The sequence below is a fragment of the Hordeum vulgare genome, chromosome 7H (genome assembly GCF_904849725.1).
Source record: "Hordeum vulgare subsp. vulgare chromosome 7H, MorexV3_pseudomolecules_assembly, whole genome shotgun sequence".
In the NCBI taxonomy this organism is placed as follows: Eukaryota; Viridiplantae; Streptophyta; class Magnoliopsida; order Poales; family Poaceae; genus Hordeum; species Hordeum vulgare.
In genome coordinates, this window is record NC_058524.1 from 274,438,265 (window position 1) to 274,452,748 (window position 14,484).

Here is a 14,484-nt window from a genome sequence, read left to right on the forward strand (position 1 = left end):
AAACTTTGGAAATTTGCTGAGAAAGATTTACTAGGCAAATCATTATGAAAGTATTCATGAGGCAATGATTTGGATAGGAAAGAGTGCCCAAAAAATATGAGGATAATCAAATAAATAGAAATAGCACTTCCTTCGCAAAGTGCTATTCTGAACAGAATAGGAAAATGAATATTGCTGAATTATTTTTGAACTATGGAAGGAAGGGTTTTCATATATTTGAGAAACATATGATCCAAAATATTGATGAGAATTTTTTGAGAATTTTTGGAATGACAGAATTGTAGGTTGCTTCACAAACTAGGATGAGGTGGGATAGAATGGACCCACGAGTGACATGTCAACATAGTTAGAACATGTTACGACATTTTTACAATCGTCGTAAAACTTATGACGATCTCACCTTATGCGGTTACGTTATTTTTGACTCACATCTTCGGAATTTATATGTAGATTTCATCCCCTCAAACGGTTTACGACGATCTCGGATGAAATCGTCATAGATTTCTGACGAATTCATCAACGACATCTTAAAAAACATCGTGTATGAGCATATTTCTTGTAGTGAGAAGTTAAGGCTTTCTTAAGTGTTCCAAAGGCTTCTGTACATTCATCGTCAAAAACGAAAAGAACATCCTTTTGTAATAAATTAGTAAAAGGCCTAGAAATTTTAGAGAAGTCTTTAACAAACATTCTATAGAAACCAGCATGGCCAAGGAAACTACGGATACCTTTAATATCTTTTGGACATGACATCTTCTCGATTGCATCAACTTTAGCCTTATTCACTTCAATACATCGTTCGGAAATTTTATGACCCAATGCAATACCTTCATTAACCATAAAGTGGCACTTCTCCCAATTCAATACAAGGCTAGTTTGCTCACATACCTACAAAACTCGACCAAGGTTGCTTAAGCAATCATCAAAAGAGGTTCCATAAACGGAAAAATCATGCAAGAAGACTTCAATGATCTTTTCACAGAAATCAGAGAATATTGCAGTCATACATATTTGAAAGGTAGTAGGTGCATTGCATAATCCAAAAGGCATAAGTCTATAAGCATAAGTTCCAAAAGGAAAAGTAAAGGTGGTTTCCTCTTGATCAGGTTGTGACACGAGTATTTGAGAGAAACCAGAATAACCATCTAGAAAGCAAAAATGTGTGTGCTTCAATAATATTTCTAGCGTTTGGTCTATGAGAGGTAAAGGATAATGATCTTTTCTAGTGGGTTTGTTTAATTTTCAAAAATAAATTACCATTCTGTAGCCAGTCACAATTCTTTGTGGAATCCGTTAATTTTTATCATTAGGGACAACATTAATACCTCCTTTCTTAGGGACATAATGAACGAGACTTACCCATCTACTATCAGATATGGGATAAATTATACCTGCTTCTAGAAGCTTTAATATTTCATTTCTTACCACTTCTTTCATTTTGGGATTTAGTCTTCATTGGTGATCAACAACAGGTTTAGCATATGGTTCCATATTAATCTTGTGCTGACAAAGAGTGGGACTAATGGCCTTAAGTTCATCAAGAGTATACCCAATAACAGCTCGGTGCTTCCTTGAAGTTTTTAACAATCTTTCCTCGTCATGCATTATAAGGTTAGCACTGATAATAATAGGATATTACATGGTTCCTAAGGTTAACAAAATTTTGTTAACCATAGTTGAAGCTTTAGCATGTTCCTTTATCCTAACACGGAAAGGTGGTTTCTCAATATAAGCAGTAGGCACAAGTGAGTCAACATTGTAAATAATAGCTTTAGCCTAAACTTTAATTGGTTCTTCAATTTTTTCGTTAATAGTTGGATGATATTTAAAACATTTCTCTTTAAGGAGATCAACATTGACAACAAAGGTTTCACAAAATAAGGCTACTATCTCACAGTCAAATCCATACTTAGTGCTAAAATCGTTGAAAGCATTACTATACATAAGAGATTGAACTCAATCAAACTTACGCTTTATACGTGACTCTTTACCTTCGTCGTGCTTCCAATATTTAGAGTTGCTTTTAATTCTTATAAAAGTCCCACCTGAGTTCAATAATATTCTTCATAAAAGAACCAGAGCAAGAAGTATCGATCTTGGTTTGATCATTACGAGAAAGCCGAGCATAAAATTTCCGAACAATAATTTCTCTCAAGAGATCATGATTGGGGAATGAATATAACATTAATTTCAGCCTCCCCCAAGATGGAGCGATACATTTGCCTTCACGAGGCCAAAAAATATATATAAAATTCTGATCACGATGAACAAGATGCACATGATAATTTTTTTTTCGTGAAACTCCAATTGCAATCGATTCTAGTTCCAAGATCCTGTATCATCACATGGCCTATACCATGTTAATGCTTTTCCTCCAAACATAAAGGGAAAAACTTCTAATTTACTTCATCTCCAAATAAACCTGCAAGCTTAAATAATGCACAAACTTCATCCACATAGATTAGGTGCATATCAGGATGTTTTGTTCCATCTCCAACATGAGATTAGCTAGTAGTTTCTCTATCATACCCGAAGGAATTTCATAATAAATATTTTCAGTAGGTTCACCAAGTTTAGGGAAAACTCTTGGTGTTTCTAGTTGAGGTGAAGATACCCCGAACAAACCCTTCAAAGCATTACTTTCCATAGTGATAAGTAACAGTAAATTTCAACATGTAATATAAATTTTCCGTTACCAAATTCCGCTTACCAAAGGAGCTTCACTCCCCGGCAATGGTGCCAGAAAAGAGTCTTGATGACCCCAAAGTATAGGGTTCAATCATAGCCTTTTTTATAAGTAAGAGTGTCAAACCCAATGAGGAGCGGAAGGAAATGACAAGCGGTTTTCAGCAAGGTAATTTCTACAAGCGGTGAAATAGCGGTAACAAGTTGTTTGATAGCAAGGTAATTGTAACAAGTGACAAGTAGAAATACTAACAATAGGTGCAGCAAGGTAGCCCAATAATTTTTTGGCAAATGATGTTCTTCTTGTAATAGGCAAAGCGTTCTTGAGGGCATACGGGAATTTCATGTAGTCACTTTTGTCATGTTGGGTCAATTCGCGTTCGGTATTTTGATAGTTTGATATGTCGGTGGACCGGTGTTGGGGGTTGTTATTACGTGAACAAACCTCCCAATTATGATTAACCATCCCACAAGCATCCACAACTACGATAAAAGTATTAAGAATAAATTCTAATCATGGCATTAAACTTACGGATCCAAATCAGCCCCTTACGAAGTAGCGCATAGACTCGGGTTTTAAGTTATTGTCACTCATGCAACCAATCATATAATGACTACTCCACAATGCATCCCCTTAGGCTCAAATATGGTAAATATTTATGTAGTCGACATTCACATAACACCACTAAGGGAATAAAAACATTCCTATCTTCAAAATATCGAACGAATATCAACTTCACATGACTACTTGCAACATGATTTCTCACGTGGCCTCAAGAACAAAAGTAACTACTCACAAGTGATAAACATGTTCATGATAAGAGAGGTATTAAATACCATAATGGATCTCAACGTATGATCTTCCACCAAATAAACCATAAAGCATCAAGTACAAGATGTAATCAACACTACTAGTGACACCCTAGGTACCAATCCTAGGTTGCGGTACAAGATTGAGTACAAAAGATGAACAACGGTTTTGAGAGGAGATGGTGTTGATGAAGATTGGCCTCCCCAAGATGAGAGGGTTGTTGGTGATGATGATGTCCTCGATTTCCCCCTACTAGAGGGAATTTCCTCCGGCAGAAACGCTTCGTCGGAGGGCAAAAGTGCTCCCGCCGGGGTTCCACCTCGAGAAGGCGGCGCTCCATCCCGAAAGTACTCTCCTTGATTTTTTTAGGGTGAACGAGAATTTATACCAAAAGATGATGGAGTGAGGTGGGCCAGATGGCCCACTAGACATTAGGTTGCACGAGGGGTGCCTGGCGTGCCCTGGTGTCTAGTGCCCGCTTGGTGGCCCCCTCCGATACTTCTTCTCTCCAGTATTTTTCATTTATGGTAAAATAAATATTTGTTAATTTTCACCTCAATTGGAGATGTGTAGAATAGGTTTCTGTGACGTAGCTTTCTCACGTCTAGAATTCCATCTACCGGTATTCTCCCACTTGATGTAGACCTTGCATATTAGAGAGAAAAGGCATTGGAATTACTCCACCAAGTGGAAAAATGCATAAATACACTATAAATAACAGTATCAAAACATGATGAAAAATGGGCTTATCAGTGACCCACTTAAATTGGTCAAAAGTTAGCATGCGAGGCCATTGAAATCATGTTAACGACATGTTTGCATATAGCCCGTAAACGACCTCGGTATGCAAGAACCGTTATGGCATTTTCGAGTTCGGTCCATTAGGGTCTTGTGGCCCGTGACGTCTTTCGACCCATATGAGGCCTTCTGTATCTCTTGGCCGTTCAATGTCATTTGGTGATTTTGGCCCATAAAGAATAGTAAATGGTTTTGGACCCTGATAATCCCCAAACCCAAGGTCATCATAGCACTTTCCAAAGATGGAAGTGATAAGTATGGAGTGTCAAACGCACAAGGAACTAAAGGTAAGATCAATATTCTCTCAAGTCCTATCGACCACCGATACGACTCTAAGTACACCGAGCGTTCGCTTTTATCTAGTAATGAGAAATAAAACTGCGTTGTGGGTATAAATGGGATAGCTTAGAATGACATTAGAGAACAAAAATATGAAAACCGCCGCTGCTAAAAAAAGTTAGAATGTACTACATTATATTACAAATAGCGACTGTAGAACAATGATGGTACGGTGTGCAGAATCATCCTAGGGAACTGATAACAAGATGTGTAATCATTCTTGCAATTTGATATGAGGGAGATGTATTAGCTAACATACTTTCCATACTTGGATCATATGAACTTATGATTGAACCTCTAGCAAGCATCCGCAACTACTAGAAATCATTAAGGTAAACCCAACCATAGCATTAAACATCAAGTACCCTTTACTTCCATACGCAACAATCCCCTTACTCAGGTGTAAGCTTTTGTCACTCTATCCACCCAATATAAGTGAATCATGAACGTATTACAACACCCTACATCGAGAATCCATCACGTGTGGGCGACACTAAGGGAACCATAGGACAACACCAAAATAAAACATACACTCAAACGAATCATGATCATCAATCAACCCAAAGAACAACATAAATCTACTCAAGCATCGTAGGATGGAAAAATATCACTGAATAATAAGTGGCATGAAACACCATGTTCATGTAGGGGATTATAGTGTGGTCCAGGAGGGTGGACTTCTGAAAAGAGATGCGGAAGGTGATGAAGATGGTGATGTTGATGAAGACAATAACCACGGCGATGGTTCCCTCGGCGGCACCCGACGCCAACGGCAGATAGCTCCCCCTAGGATTCCTCCTCTATGGCCTCTCCCTCAATGGTGAGAGGTTCTCCCCTTTGGTCCTTGGCCTCCACGACTCCCGTAGGGGTGAGAGCCAATCCGAGATTGGATCTCTCTCTCTCTCTCTCTCTCTCTGTTTCTCTCCTATTTTTGCTACTTATTTCTCACTAGATTGGTTTTTCTAAGATACGCAGAGTTGCGGCAGCAAGGCAGGGAGTCTCTCCTAATTTTTGAGGTTTTAAATATTTATAGGAACTTCTTAGAATATAAATCACGCAAAACGTAGTTACGAGGGGGCCATTGTCGGATTTAGGGCTTCACAAAATCCTTAAAGATTCGAACACAGGGGCGTGTACTAAGATCTCTCGTGGCTCGCCTATCCTAGATCGCTACTTGCGGGGGATGGCAAGGAACTCACTCGATGGTGAGGAGGACACAGAACACGGCAGTTTACCCAGATTCGGGGCGCTGAGAAGCGTAATACCCTACTCTTGCTAAGGTCTAGCTCAAGCTGCCAGACATTGCTCTCCAACTCGGCTTTGGTAAGATGAGTGGCTTTGGCATTGTTAACGACCTCCTGGAGCTTGTCGGTGTACTGAGTAGCCTGCTTCTAAAGTGTGGCTTTATGCTCTAGCTCCAGGAGCTGCACCTGCTTGCCAACTCAACCCCGAGCTTGTGAGAGAGATCCTTCTCGCGGGCCGTGAGTTCTTCTTCATGGCAATCAAGGGAGATCTTGCGGGCGTTCAACTCTGTGTCCTGGTTGGTGATGTCGTCGTCGATCTCCCACCATGTTTTGTCAGCCTCTGCCAGCCGGTTGATGAAGCCGGCCTCGACCGTGTTGAGCTCGCACAGCTCCTTGAGGGTCATTCCTGTGTTTCCGCTGCTCGGTGAACCACTCCTATGTTTTTGCATGGAGCACCTAGAACCTATCTTCAATGGAAACGAGGAGGACTTCTTGGCAGTCTCACTTCTCCGAATGGCTGGTGTAGTGCGCCTCAACTACTGGAAGCCCTTGCCAAGGGATGCCAGAATGGCGTGCTCCTTGGTCTCGTCACTCCCACCAAACAGGTCGATAGTGACCTACCCTCCAGGAGTGGCAATTTACTTGTCCACGGACGCTCCCTTAGAGAAAGCCTTGAGGATGGCGTCTTCAGGGAAGCTGACGAACTCTAGGTCACCCACCCACAGGTATCGACTCAAGGGTGGCTCCGTCGACGACGATGAACTAGCAGCACTCGCACGGGCGGCCTGAAGCAGGAAGGACATGCTTGCCCTGGCATCCCAGCAACCATGACCCCTCCGACGTTGCTGCCATGTTCAGAGGTGGCCCCTCAAGGACCTGCTTGCAGGTATCCCTGGGGGCGGGACGCGCGTCCTTCTCTTCCGTGGCAACACGGCTAGCTTCCTCGGTTGCTTCCTTGGCGATCCCCTTAATGTCAATGTCATTTCCGAGATCATCTGGCTCTATCAGGCCTTCGGCCAAGACAAGAAAAAATGGGATAAGAAGAAGTCCAAGAAGACAAAAAAATAAGGCAAAAAACAATGGTGCGAAAATAACACCAGCAATCCAACGGTAGGGGAACTTACTTATAGGCTCCTATCGAGGAGGTACCTCGTCTCCTCCGGTCATGTCCTCAGTCGTCACCTCTCGCCGGAGGCCCTCCCCGCCGGCACATCCCCAAACGGGGCGGTCTCAGTGGTGAGGTCCTTCGCAGGAAAGCTCCCTTCAGTGGTCGATCTCTCGCGAGCCACCTCCGGGTGCTCCGTCACCGTCTGCGAGGGGACGGAGGAGGGGTCGACGGCGGCATCGCCCGTGCCCTCCGTTAGGTTCTCAGAAGGGTCCTCTTGCCAGGGGCTCAGTGGGGAATAGAGATCCAGGATCTCCTTCTCAGGCAAAGCAGCCCGCTCATGAGGGACATTCGTCGTTCCTGCGATGCCTGACGCCCGACCAGTCCTTCTGGCTACCCTCTGTGCGAGGGTCTCCTCAACCTGCAATCACGACACAAAACAAGGGTCAGCAAGGAGAACAACATGATTTCAGCAAGACTCTAAAGATTGACACTTAAGCATCGTCCTCCTCCCCCAAGCTGAAGGGGGACAGGTCGCACCTGCCCCTTGATGCGGAGCAGGATCTGGCGGCAGAGTTGGCGCCGTCGACCCCCCCCCCCCCCTCCACCGGGGCTGCTGAGCTTGCCACCAGCTGGACATAAGACTATTGTGTCCGTCATGGCTGGGCGACACTTGTGTGGCATGATCTTCCTCCTCCTCCTCCTCCGCGACCTCCAGGGGGTGTGACAGCCCGAGACCGATGCTCTAGAAGATTCACCTTTTATTCTGTTTTTGTCGTGTGACTTATTTGTCTGTCGCACTCATCATCCCATCATTCGCATCATCAGCATTGCATCGTCACTCTGTTGTCGCCGGTTTTCAAAACTTGCATCCGTTAGTAGTTGCCGGTTCTCTCAGTTTTCGTCGTTGATCATTTTTATCCCAACCACACTAGCATGCACCCGTGACATCGTTTAAATATTTTTTTTTAAAAGTGTCCGAGAAATATTCTCGGATTGGGTCGAGACTTAGCATGCGGTCTTATTTTTATGTATGTAGGCCACCTGCCAATTTTCGTCGCAATCGGAGTCCGTTTGATAGCCGAACGGTCGACCCTAGCGGCACCGTCGGTGGGTTATCCTTGGACATTTTCGATGTTTCAAATCTCTATCGCCGGGTCGCACCATTTCCCTCTCGTCTTAGCCCAACACCCACTCTACATGGCCGAACCAGCCCACCGTGCCAACCTTAAGAACGGGGAAATCCGATAGAGATCGCGCAGTCGAAATCGGCCCTGAAAACCCCAAACCATAACCAAATCTACTATGAATGGGCATTCCCACGTCCAAATTGGCAGACCCAGCTCTGCCTCGGGATCCGTGCGCCCCCTCAAACACTAGCATTGATTCTCCTCCTATATCAGTCGACAGGCCCATCCGGGGCCAGAACGGGCCCTCCCAGGGTCCGGGTCGCGCCGTCGCCAGCTGGCCAAAGCTCCTGCCCGGGCCCAGATGGGCCTCGCGGCTGGCGCCTGAAGCTTGGTAGGGACGGCAAGGTAGCCTCTCCCAAAGTGCTACTAAGGATTCGTTCCAAAAAGTACCCATGGACCGGATGTGCGCACCGGCAAGCATTTCCACAACAGCGAAGGGATCAAATATCATACAAATATAGGATTGCGTCAAAAGGAAAGGGGCACCCATGCTGATCAAACAAAGTACATTATAATATAAAAACAAGTTCATGATATTAGTCATGGTCAAACGCCTTTGGTACAAATGTCGTAGGGACAAGAATTCAACGGTTCAAGGTCATAGAGCCGACCTTGTTAGAGATGGGATCGACAAGCGCTTCGAGATCGCTGGTCTCGAAGCCCGTCGGCAACTTGGCCAGAGCCTTGGTCAGGTCGAGGTCGGGGTTGTGGTAGGCGACATTCACCAGAACCTTATGAAGGACTCCGCGGCATAGCTTGCGATAGCCCTGAAGGAAGTCATCTACCAGTTACACCCTGTACTTCGTCGGGGCGTCGACGATTCTCCCGAAGAAGATAGACAACCTCACGTGCGCCGCCTCTGGGCTATCGCTAGAAAAGGCGTAGTCCTCTAAGCCCATCATTGCGAGCAAGGTGGAGAGCTTCTCAGCAAGGTGGACGAGTTGTGTCGTCCACATATGAACGTTCTCTCGCATCTCATTAGAGGAGTGTACGGCGATGTGAGTAGAACTTTCTCCTTCTCGAGCTCCTCGACTAGGCCACGCTCTCTTGCTTGGTTGGTCTTGAGGTTGTCCTCCTGGGTTCCCACCCTCATTCAAAGATCGGAGTTGGCTATCGCAGCGACCTCCAGGTCCCTCGCCTTGCCATCGAACGCGGCCTGCAGATCCGCCAAGCCCTTGGTGTTCTTTTGGGCGTTGTCCTTCAGCTCTTAGATCATCTGCTCAGAAGTAGCAAGGTCTAGCTTCAGCTGCCACACCTTGCCCTCCAACTCAGCTTTGGCAAGATGATAGGCTTTGGCATTGTTCACGACCTCCTGGACCTTGTCGGTGTACTGAGTAGCCTGCTTCTAAACTGTGGCTTTATCCTCCAGCTCCAGGACCTGCAGCTACTTTCCAACTCAACCCCGAGCTTGTGAACGAGATCCTTCTCGCGGGTCGTGAGTTCTTCTTCATGGAAATCAAGGGAGATCTTGCGCGCTTCAACTCTACGTCCTGGTTGGTGATGTCATCATCGATATCCCACTAGGTCTTGTCAGCCTCAGCCTGCCGGTTGATGAAGTTGGCCTCGGCCGTGTTGAACACAAGTATCCGCTTGCTCAGCTCCTTGCGGGTCATTCCTGCATTTCCGCTGCTCGGCGAACCATTCGTGTGTTTTTGCATGGAGCGCCGAGAACCTATCTTCGACGGCCACGAGGAGGACTTCTTGGCGGTCCAACTTCTCCGGACGGCTGGCATAGTGCGCCTGCAACTGCTGGAAGCCCTTGCCCAGGGACGCCAGAATGACGTGCTCCTTGCTCTCGTCACTCACACCAAACAGGTCGAGAGTCACCTTCCATCCAGGAGTGGCGATTGCCTTGTCCACGGCCGCTCCCTCGAAGAAAGCCTTGAGGATGGCATCATCGGGTAAGTTGACAAATTCTAGGTCACCCACCCACATGTATCAACTCAAGGGTGGCAGCATCGTCGACGATGAACTAGTAGCACTTGCACGGGTGGCCTGAAGCAGGAAGGACATGCTTTCCCTGGCGCTCTAGCAACCATGACCCCTCCTCCGCTGCCGCCATGTTCAGAGCCGGCCCCTCGAGGACCTGCTTGCCAGTATCCTTGGGGGCGTGACATGCGTCCTCCTCTTTCGTTGCAGCGCGGCTGGCTTCCTTGGTTGCCTCGGCAATCCCCTAAATGTTAATGTCGTCGCCGATATCATCTGGCGCTGTTGCGCCTTCGGCCAAGACAAGAAAAATTGGGCTAAGAAGAAGTCCAGATGACAAAAAAAAGAAGGCAGAAAAAAATTGTGCGAAAATAAGACCAACACTCTAATAGTATGGGAACTTACCTGTAGGCTCGTTTCGAGGAGGTACCTCGTCTCCTCCGGTCATGTGCTCCATCGTCACCTCTTGCCGGAGGCCCTCCCCGCTGGGACGTACCCGAACGGGGTGGTATCAGTGGTGAGCTCTATCGCAGGAGAGATCCCTTCAGTGGTCGATCTCTCACGAGTCACGTCCGGGAGCCCCATCCCCGACTGCGAGGGCTTGGAGGAGTGGTTGGAGGCGGCATCGCTTGTGCCCTCTGTTAGGTTCTGGGAAGGGTCCTCTTGCTAGGGTCTCGATGGGGAATCGAGATTCAGGATCTCCTTCTCAGGCAAAGCAGCTCGCTCATGAGGGATGCTCGTCGTTCCTCCGATGCCTGACGCCCGACCAGTCGTTCCGGACACCCTCTACGGGAGGGTCTCCTCAACCCTACAATCACGACACAAAACAGGGGCAGCAAGGAGAAGACAATGATTTCGGCAGGACTCTGAAGATTGACACTTAAGCATCGTCCTCCTCCCCCAAGCTAAAGGTCGACACGTCCCACCTGCCCCCTTGCTGCGGAGCGGGAGCTGGCGGCGATGTAGGTGTCGTTGACCCTCGCCCCCTGTCGGGGCTGCACAGCTTGCCACCTGCTGGTCATAAAACTATTGTGTCCGCCATGGCTGAGCGACACTTGCAGCAATATCTTCCTCGTCCTCCTCCTCCGCGACCTCGGGAGGGTGTGACAGCTTGAGACCGACGCTCCAGAAGATTCCCCTTTCATTCTGCTTTTGTCATGTGAATTATTTGTCTTTCGCACTCATCATCGCATCATTCACATCATCAGCATTGCATCGGCACTCTGTTGCCGCCGGTTTTCAAAACTTGCATCTATTAGTAGTTGCCGGTTCTCTCTATTTTCGCCGTTGACCGTTTTGATGCCAACCACACTCGCATGCGCCCGCGGCATCGTTTGAATATTCGTTTTTAAAAGTGTATGGGAAATATTCTCGGATTGGGTTAAGACTTAGCGTGCGGTCTTATTTTTATGTATGTAGGCCGTGTACCAATTTTCGGCGCAATCCGAGTCCGTTTGATAGCCGAACGGTCGACCGTAGCGGCACCGTCCGTGGGTTATCGTCGGACGTTTTGAGTGTTTTAAATCTCTGTCGCTAGTTCACACCATTTCCCTCTTGTCTTATCCCAACACCCACTCTACACAGCCCAACCAGACCATCGTGCCAACCCTGCGACCAGGGACGTCCGATCGCGATCGTGCGGTCGAAATTGGCCCTGAAAACCCTAAACCCTACCCAAATCTGCTATAAATGGGATTCCCACGTCCAAATCGGGCAGCTCCAGCCCTGCCTCGGGATCCGTACGCCCCCTCAAACCATAGCACAGCCTCTCCTCCCCTATCAGCCGCAAGGCCCATCCGGTCCTCCCCGGGCACGGGTTGCACCACCGCCAGCCGCGAGCCACCCGAAGCCCCATTGACCGGCCTCGCCAGCCCCCATGGGCCGCCAACCGCCGCCTGGCCCATGCAGCCCAGCAACAGAGCCTTGCACGCTCCCTCACCTCCTACGCCGTGGGCCTCAACCGAGCCAGGCCATCCGGCCCAGCAGCGCCCTGGCCCGAGCCTTCCTTCGGCCTTCCTCCCCATCGACCAAGCCAGCCCATCTCTAGATCCGAGCTTGGGCCGAGCTCAAAGGTGAGCCGACCCCCGACCCCTCTATTTTATGTGCGTGCGCTGTTTAGTTATTTTGCACAGCTGCCTGAATTGGCCCGATAGCAGATTAGGCCTAGTAGCTTTATTTTTTTAGGTTTCGAATTTATTAATTTCAGTAAATCTGCATATTTTCAAACGCTTGTAGCCTTTAGTCCGTGCATCGGATTGCGACAAGCTATATATGTAACTTGGCTAGACTTTCATGTAGATTAATAGTTTCCAACTCTCATGCATATTTGAGTTGTTTAGTGTGTTGTTTGCATCGGTTTGCGTGTCGACGTGTTAGAAACAGTTTACCTCATAGTTAATTAACCATAGCTCCGTTGAGATGAGCCATATATGTAAATAGACCAGAACGACGTGTAGTTTCACATGAACCAACTTGTTTTTGTGTTTAAAAAACATAAAACTTTATTATGAAAAATCGAGACGGAATTAGAATTCAAAGCACGGGGTCATTTCGGAGATGCTATATGTCATTTTCGGCCTCATTTGAAATGCCAAGATAGGTAGATTATTTTTGCTTCACCCCTTGCCATATTGAACAACATTAATATTGTCGTGCAAATAAACCGAAGTGAACTAAATAAATAACGTGAAGTTCCATCAATATGCAACTCATTGCATATTGAGCTTCACTGAATGTGTCGTGTTTGACTGTGTGAATTGCCATTCCTTGCCTTGCATAATTTAAATCTGATCATGCATCATACGTGAAGTGCATCTTCTCGTGCTTGTTCCATGGTGAATACCGTGTGTTGATTCCTGTTTCCGGTTTGCTTCGTCTCGATAGAGTTCCACAAGCGTGTCGGAATGTGAGGACCTGTTCGACTATGTAGGTTCATCTGCTTCACGTAGTCGTTCTTCTTCCAAGCGTGATCTCAGTCAAGATGAACATTTTCCTAGATATCATTACTAACATTTCCCTGCTAGTTGTTTCGTTTCTATCATTATGACTTGTTGCCTACCACCTGTTAAATATCAACCTCTCAACATTGGCATGAAACCTTCAACCTTCTACAACCTAGCAAACTACTGATTGGCTATGTTACCGCTTGCTTAACCATTTGGATAGCGTTGCTAGTTGCAGGTGTAGTTGCTTCCATCCGATAACATGGGTTCCTTGTTATATCACCCTATTAAATGTTATTTAATCTAATGCACCTATATACTTCGTAAAAGGTGGAAGGCTCGGCCTTTCTAGCCTGGTGTTTTTTTCCACCTTTATCGCCTTAGTTTCGGCTATTTGTTATGTTCCATAAATGAGCGTCCTAACATGCTTGGGGTTGTTATGGGGACCCCTAGATTTTTGTTTGGGATAAAGCTTGTCTGGCAAGGCCCAACGTTGGTACTATATTTGCCCGACATAATAATCTTTCTAATATTGAAAAACATAGGGTGTCATGAACCCGAAGAGTAATTCAACATAATACAGGGAGGGCCAACGCTGATGGTGCTGGTCCAAAACAGAGCGTTGTGCGGGGCTATCACAGGGCAACTTGGGTGATTTCTATCAGGCCACCGTACGCGTAGCTTATCCGTCGTGTCCTGAGAACGAGATACGCGGCTCCTATCGGGATCATTGACATGCGGGGCGGCCTTGCTGGACTCTCTTTACATTTCTCGAGCGTCTTGTGTGAGGGATTCCGAGGATGCTTTGGGGTATCTCTAAGTTGAGGTTTTCCAATAGGAACCCGAGGACATCACGGGTTTCCCTGATCGAGGTCATCCCGTCGCATCGTGTGGTAGTTTGTGATGGACTAGTTGGAGCACCCCTGCAGGGTTAAATCTTTCGGTAAGCCGTGCCCGCGGTTATGTGGAAAAGTGGAACCTTTGTTTAACAACCGGTTCTATACGACCTGAAGTAAACTTAATTAAAATATGCCAATTGTGTTCGTAACCGTGAATGTCTGTCTTGTGAGTCCTTTCCCCGATTGAGGACATGGTGGGGTTATGTCTGACGTAAGTAGGTGTTTAGGATCCTTCAGTTGATCATTATTAGTTCACGTCCGCTATGCGTAGATCTTCCCCCTCTTTTATTCGTGTACTTGTAAGTGAGCCACCTCAAATAAATGCTTAGTCGCTTGTTGCAGCCTCACCACTTAACCATACCTCACCCATTAAGATTTGCTGTCTTGATACCTTTGGAAATGAGATTGCCGAGTCCCCTGTGGCTCACAGATTAATACTACACCAGTTGCAGGTACAGATAATGGGTTACTTGACGCGAGAGCGTTGATTGTTCATTTGGAGTTTCTTGTTCTTCGTCATCGATCTAGGGTGGGTTCCAGGCCGG